The sequence below is a fragment of the Manis pentadactyla genome, chromosome 5, assembly GCF_030020395.1.
Source record: "Manis pentadactyla isolate mManPen7 chromosome 5, mManPen7.hap1, whole genome shotgun sequence".
Lineage (NCBI taxonomy): Eukaryota > Metazoa > Chordata > Mammalia > Pholidota > Manidae > Manis > Manis pentadactyla.
In genome coordinates this window covers 133,920,951-133,929,287 of record NC_080023.1, presented here as the reverse complement: position 1 = coordinate 133,929,287, position 8,337 = coordinate 133,920,951, and positions in this window count along the sequence as shown.

Genomic DNA, 8,337 nt, shown 5'->3' with positions numbered 1-8,337 from the left:
TTGGTGTGTTTTTCATCATATTTCTTGGTCATATTACTTAGTTTGTTCTTCTTTTTCTAGTTCTTCAAGGTGTAAAGTTGGGTTGCTTATTTGAGATCTTTCTTTTTTCTTAGTGAAGGCATTTGTTACTTCAGACTTCCCTCTTAGAACTTCTTTTGCTGTATTCCACACAGTTTGGCAGGTTGTGTTTCCATTTTCATTTGTTTCAAGACATTTTTTTATTTCTTCTTTTACCTGTTGGTGTTCAGGAGTATGTTGTTTAATTCCCATACATTTATGAATCTTTGAGTTTTCTACGTTTTATTAATTTATAGTTACATATTGTTGTGGCTTGAGAAGGTATTTGGTATGATTTCACTCTTTTAAAATTTGCTAAGACTTGCTTTGTGACCTAACATGTGATCCATCCTGGAGAATGTTTCAGGTGTGCTTGATAAGATGTATATTCTGCTGCTATTGGATGGATGTTCTCTACATATCTGTTAGATCTATTTGGTCTGAAGTACAGTTCAAGTTCAATTAATGTTGCCTAATTTATTTTAAGTCTGGATGATCTATCCTTTGTTGAAAGTGCTATTATTTTATTGTTGTCTAGTTGTGCCTTCAAATCTATATTTGCTTATTATATTTAGGTCCTCTGATGTTGAGTGCATATATATTTATACCTGTTATAGCCTCTGGATGAACTGACCCCTTTATCATTATATAATCTTTGTTTCTTGTTATAATTATTTACCTGAAATCTATTTGTCTGCTATAAGTATAGCTACCATTGCTCTCTTTTGGTTTCCATTTGTGTGGAATATCTTTTTCCACTTTGAGTCTATGTGTGTCCTTAAATCTGAGGTGAGTCTCTTACAGGCAGTTATAGTCCAATCTTATATAGTTGAATCTGTTTAAAATCCATTCAGCCACTCAATGCCTTTTGTTTGGAGAATTCAGTTAACGTACATTTAATTATTGATAGGTAAGGGCTTACTAAACCCATCTTGTTTTCTGCCTGTTTTATAGTTCTTTTGCTCCTTTCTTCCTGTCCTGTTGTATTCCTTTGTGATTTGATGTTTTCCATAGGTATACTTTGATTCTCCTCTCTTTATCTTATTTGTATCTACTGTCAATTTTTTGTTTTATGGTTAACCTGATGATAGAGCATCTCATAGATATAAAGTCTATTTCAAGATGACAGTGACCTAACTTTGATGGCATACAAAATGTCTACCCTTTTATTTCTGCCCACATCTTTTGATATCACAATTTACATCTTCTTATATTGTATATACGAAGTGATTAACACACCACCATATTATGTATCAGGGCATTCTGAATTTTATTGTCTATCTACAAATACCAGTGTGCTGTATATTTTCATATGCTTTCATGTTACTAATAGCATAAAGTTAGTTCCTTTTGGTACTGAGCAGTGCTAGCCTGGAAGGCGGAATATTGTGGCAAAAGGTATTCTTTCTACTCCTTTTGTGCCGTTGTCCTCAGGATTTTTGTTCCACTGTGTGGCTGAACCTTCTTAAGTGGACTCCTGAGCTCTTCCAGAGTTATTTTCATTCATGGATAGCTGTCTAGTTGTTGATCTTTGTTGGGGCATGGAGGCTGGAGTCTTCTACTCTATCATTTTGTTTACCTATGCATATCCTTTTAAAGAAAAAAATATACCTACTGATTTTTTTCACTTGATAAGTTACAAACAGAAGGATTTAATTTCAGATAAGATTATTCATTCAACAGGTATTTACATACTTCTTATATATTACTATATACAAGTAGAATGGAGAAAATAGATGACCAATGTGGAAGTACCAAAAAGCTTAAATCCTTACACAAGTTTGGTCCTTTACCTGCTGTGAATTAGGGTAAATGATCTCATTGTGCTATGTTAATATTTTTAGTGCTTATTTTATAGGGTCCATAAAAGTCTTAATTAAAAGCATTAAAGTAATTATATTATTTATCCCTTAGTTTCTCTTTCTGTATAATCACTATTTGGGCAGAATATATTCTTCAGGGCATGATAAAAGATAAACAAAATATAGATAATAATGCAAGATATAAAATACTCAAATAATTAGGTGTCAAACTTCAAATTTAAGGTTTCATACTCACCCTGGCATTTATTTAGGAAAGCAATAAGATGCAGTTAAAAGAGTAGCTTTTATACAGAGACCTGCTTTGGAATCCAAGCTTAGTCCCAGTGAACAGCTGGCACCCTCAGCAGGTTCTTAATGCATTAACATAAAGAATTCTGTGGCTGGTCTGAATTTCCTATGTTACTGTTTATGAAGGTCTGTTTCCTGCAGGTGGCTGAAAGAAGTGCTCATTGGGAGTTTCATATATGTCCAAGGCTTACTAATGAGCAGTTTTCCCTCTATAGAATAAAGGCTGCAGATGATGCTCCATGTACTCAAATGAGTAGAGGCCTGCCCCAATATGGGAGGAGTCTTGGCTTTCCCTGGACAGTAAAGAATGTGGTAGAAGTGATGGCCTGTCACTTTTGAGACCAGCCTCTTGACTCTCTCTTTTCTTGCACTTGGAACCCAGCCACCACTGTGTAATGAAGTTTAGGGCATATGCAGAGGGAATGTGTGGCTGTACCATCTGCAGCCCCGGTTAGGCCCTCAGATCACAACTGACATTAGCCACCAGACATGAGTGAACGTGCCTTCAGTTAATTCCAGCTCCAAGCCTTAGAGTCTGATAAATCATCCTCTTTGTGCCCTGTCTGAATTCGTGTCCCCCAGAAACTGCAAGAAATAAGAAATGATTACTTTTGCTTTAAGCCACCAAGGTTTGGTGTAATTGGTTATACAGGAATAGGTAAGTAATATAGCCAGCTGTGACAAGTTAGAGCATCTTTAAAGTGATTCCATAATGGGACCTACTCACTGATATTTAGGTACAGGCTGCAGACTGTCATTCATTTATTTACTAAAGCATGGTTGGGGAACCAGAGATTCTGGGTATGCAGCAAAGTGGGAGGTAGTGCTATAAAATAAAGAACTAGCTCATATCCCACACAGCTTTCAAATGTTTTTTGCCCCCTGGTTTCTGTTGGATCTGGTCAATGTGAGGCCAGGAGAGGAGAGTGGAGGGTGGAGGGAGAGAGGTCAGGGTACTTATAACCTGGATTTCCCCCCAACCCTCTCACCCATCTACTCTCGCAGCAGTGGGTTGCCTGTAGCCAAGTTCCTCTGCCCAAGCCTACAACTCTGGTGGAGCAATCCTCTCCTTCAGCAACACAACTCAACTGAGCTCTAACAACCACTGCCTCCCTTGAACCTTCAGGAACTTTTGAGAGCCCCTTGAGAGCCTCAACCTTCCCTGATGGTTTCCCTGAACCTGCCTATACCTTCATGGAGCATTTCTACTTCCTTGTTAAAGCAGGCCATCTGCTTCCTGAGGGAGCACTCGGTACATCGTATGTCTACCACTTCCCCTCTTTGGAGGTGTTTGTTCCTAACATGTTATTCCTACTTAGGTTAAATTATTTGTCTATTTCTTCTATCATATGCAAATAAGTCTGATTTATCTCATTTGAACACTAGTTTACATTCTCTCCGCCACCCTTAGCTCTTTTTTTTTTTGTACTTCTCAACTGGAATATATTCTGAACTTCTTGCTTACTTTTAAATCTAGACTTATTCATTATAAATTGGTATAGCAGTCTAATTTCTACATACAAGTGCAAGCATTTGCTCTTTTACTATGTTTTCTAAAGTAGTCATGCTAGAGCAACTACACATTGAAATACATGTTACATGTTATTTTATAAATTGCATTTCTTGTACTTCTTTATATTATAGTTTGGAATATATATACATACACATATATATTGTTTGGGTCATATATGTGATGTGGTATGATGTGTGTGTGTGTGTTTATTATCTATGAATTTCATTTCCAGACAGTAAAAGGGATTTACCCAATATTAATTAAAACAGGGAGGATGTTAGGTCTTATAGGGTTGAGGACCTCTGACGAAAGTTTCAGTGTTTGACAAGAATTCAGCAAAGTCTCCTCCATGACGTTGGTGTTGACTACCCCACACACCCCTTCAGCAACCTATAAGATTTTGTGGCTTTCCAGAGAACAGTAATTGATTAACCTAGAGAAAGGACTCCCAAGTGCAGGAAGCTTTCATATGAGCCCCTTCTCTTGACTTTTCCAGAAGCCTGGTAGGAATTCTGAAACCCACCTGTGTGGAAGCCTCAGAATTGCTTAAGCTGTGGAAGTCAGTCTCGTAAGGAGGAAATGGGCAATGTGACTTCCTTAGCCCACGTTTACTGATCCCGTCCTCCACTTCCCAAGATGTTGGAAATATGAACATAGACTGCAGTGGCCTAGAAGGTTGTGAGGACCCTCTGGAGTAGATTGCTGAATGCAGGAGTGATCACACTGGGGCACTCTTGGAAAGTACCAATTGTTAAAGACAGTTGTAAGGAAAATGCGTCATTGAAATGCACCATCCTGCACACTGACTATCATTAATTCCCTTATTCTTCTATGTTCTCACAAAACACTCTGTTGTGACCTTCTTTAGAAAGCTTCTGGTTATACTGAAACCAGACAGAGACAAAGTACACTAGAGCAGATTTCACTAAAAACAGTTAGACTCTTGATTGCTGTAATCATTATGGCTCCATAGAATCATCTTCCTCCAAGGAGCTGAGAATCCCTGCAGACGTGACTTCATTTATCTACATGACAAACCTGTCTTTAGGTGAGGTATTATTATCTCTGTAATGCCTTATGCAGTTAGGACTGTCTCAAGGTCATCTGGAAAATTGGCCAAAGAGATCCAGCTTGCTGCATGGAGCAAGACATATTTTGGAAAAATGCATATGCATGTTGCCACCAAATGTGAAAGCAGCAGTATCAAAGCCCAGGTGTTTGAAACATACTCCAAAACAGGAAACAAAAAAGATTCTAACACATCACCTAAAGAAACTAGAATATCTTTGGCTACAGACATGCCAAAAGATCTTGGGTCTTCCAAGTGTCACACCATGAAGATAAAAGAAAAAAAAAGAAAAGAAGTATGAATAAAAAATAGAAGATGAAATCAAGAAACATTCCTTTTAACAAAATAGTGCAGGTAAGGGAGAGACGTTCCTCTGGAGCCCTCTTCTAGAGGCAGCAGTACTTAGATATGAGACGGTATTGAAGAAGGGTAGAAATGCATCAAAATAATTTGCCTTTTTAAAAGAGATCTAATTTTAATCTCCAATTCACTGCAATCTTCTTCCTATTTGGTATATTATCCCAATGCAATCAAGAATCTGAAACATTTCAGGGTCCTCTCATAAACGTCTACCCATAAGCTGAAAGTATCCAAGTCTATTGTTAATATGATTTCCTAAATTAGAAAAGCTAATTATCTGCAACTATAACAACACAGTTTTAAAATAACCTGGAAAGCAGCTCTCTAAAGCATTGACTTTAGAGTTTGGTTTCCACCTGGCCCAGTAACACAAAGCTTTCCTAACAAACTCATTTAAGACTTCAGGGCGTGCTGTGAGGTAGGGTAAGGCACTAGACCTGGCTTGGAGGACTGGCACTGTGCATGGACCTGGGTGACCTTGTGCAAACCACAGTTCCTATGCCTTGAAACTTCACTGTAAAGGAATAGGGCCAAACAGGAAGTCTTTGGAAGCCCCATTCTTCAGCTCCCACAGGCTGAATTTGCTCGATTAGACTACCTGCTTTTTTTGGCCTCTCCTGGAGCCAGTTTGTGTCCCCCTTTGTGATGTGTACCCCAGCATCACCAGCTAATTATCAAACTGAACTTTGTGCTCCACCAAAATGTTAAAGACCTTTCTACACTCATTACACTGACATGAATAATTCCTTACTTCGTCATTCCCCCAATGATACTATGAGTGTCTTTGGTGCCGGAGCAGAGTTCCTCCTCTTTGAATCCCAGCAGCTCAGCGGAGCCAGACCCAGTAAGCATCCAATACATGTCTGTTAGTTGTCTAAGTGTTACAGCATGTTATCTAATAAATTAATACAAATATAATATAGATGGATATATTTTTTGGAGATATATATGTTCATCTACTTAAATATTCATAATCTAAGATGACCTTTTGTTCCTTAAAAAAATCTGAAAATATCTTTTTTACAGGTAAAAAGAAAATCAATTTGACATTGCACTAATGAAATTTAAGCAAGCAAGATAATGAGACTCCATTCATATTTTATTTTCAGTAGAATCTTTTAACTCCAAGGAATTCAAAATATATCATATAAGCAAGACTGACTTAGCTTTGTAACAATTTTGAATAAGCTGGAAGAAAACAGAAAAGATAACATTTAATTCTGATCTGTTGTTGGAGTCCATACAGCAATTCCAGAACTCTAAATTTTCAATTCACTGAATTAGTTATTTTTTTCTTAGAGTTTGACATTCTAAAGATGATCACTTTACAGTCAACAGCACAGATCCTTCTGTTTCATTTTGTAAATCCCCAATCCAATGGAACACCAGCATGTCAAGTGCACAAAACAGGAAGACATTCCGATGAAAGTTCTGGTTTTTAATAATCTTGAGTTTTTTTAGCTATGTAAGCAACCAGTGGCCTACTAGCCAACAGCAGGCTGCTCCCTTCTGTCCCTGAAGCTCATTAAAAGTTGCTCAACAGTCCATGGAGTCACCCACCTATCTCATTCTTATCTTTCCATTTCAAAGTTTTTTCAACCAGGTCCTCAGCACTTTCTGAGTGTCAGCTCTGAGGGTGTTAGGTGATAGAATGACACGTGGCACTTCCCCTGGGGGAGCCCTTTCCTGATAGGAGACAAACCACAAGGAACATGTTGCAGAAAAAAATGAAGGCAGAGCTTTGTACAATGTGCGAGAAAAGTCAGATGAAGAGGGGGAGGTTTCAGAAAAGAGGTGACACTTGAGCTGGACCTTGAAGGGTGAAAAAGAGTTTGCAGGGGAAGAAGGGGCGATATTCAGTGCTTGGAGTAATGGAGGATGAGGGGCTAGTAGCACATTTTGAGGAAATTCTAAGTAGCTTGAAGTGGCAGGGTATACCATGAGGTGAGGAGGTGGAGCAGAGAAGAGGACAGTGAATAGCGGTTAAAATAGGAAAGAGTTGAAGTAGACAGGAACAGAGTGGGGTTTTATCCGGGGGACAGTGAGGAGCCACTGGAGGTGTATAAGCAATTCGGGGAAATGGTCAAAGTGCTGTTTAAATAACAGAAGTGCAGAACATAGAAAGGAAGTGAGGAACCTCCTCATTGCCAGAACCTGGGCCGAGCAGCTGCATTACTCCTGCGGGGGAAGGACAAGGCCGAGGCTACATTCAAGGCTGTGGGAACAAGAACAGAGAGAACCCAGTAAGAATCCATTACTGGCAACGGGTGCTTGGTAATCAGTTAGATGTTGGGCTGAAGGGAAACGAAGATGTTGAGAAAGACTCTAAGAAAATGCTTAATCATTTGTGAAACTAAGAGGAGAGTAAGAAATGAATGGAGATCAAGAGACTAGGACGTGAGTGAGGACTGGGAAGGAAGGGGATGGGATGAGGTTGAGACACACTCAGCTTGAGGTTCCTGACAGTCAAGCAGAGACATCCACCTGGCATTGCAGACTAGGTCTGGAGCTCCAGAAGACTGATATGGGATGGGTCTTATATTCTCCCACATGTGCAGAGAGAGAGTCTGCTTTTGACTCAAGAGGTTGCAGAGCCACTGTAATTCCAAAAAGATGGAGCAATACACATGCAGAGATATTTTGTTTTGTTTGAGGGGCTATGTGTGTGCAGTTCTATTTGCTTGTTTGTTTGTTGTGGTCATCTAGATATTAGTGGACTGTCTTCTCTCAGGAATGTACTTAATTTCTAGGTCCTGGGGTAGATTTATTAATCACCAGCATGAAAATTTATGTTTGCCTCCAGGTAAGAAGAGTTGGTAACAGGGGAAAGGGCAGAAAGAGGGCAGGTACAAAATAAAGTTACGAAATAAGCTGCTCTTCTGCTTCTCTCTTCACAGGATTTGATTAGTTTCTTGATATCTTTGGGCAGGGTGTGCTCTGAACAAAACTAGGAAGCGCAATTTACATCTTAGACCTTGTAGAAACACATATCTATTATGAAAGATTTCAAGATGAAAAAATTCCTTAAGGGAGCATCTTTTTGTATCTGCAAAAAAATGCTGTCAAGTCTGTTAGAAGCTCTCCTTTCCTATTGAAGATGGTTCACTGGTGAGAAATGTAAGAACAATAACATGTATTTATTTCACCTGTATATTAGAAGGCTAAAAGGAAACACAATCCATTCACTCTCCAGCTGCTGGAATCACACTATGGATATCAGCTGGAAT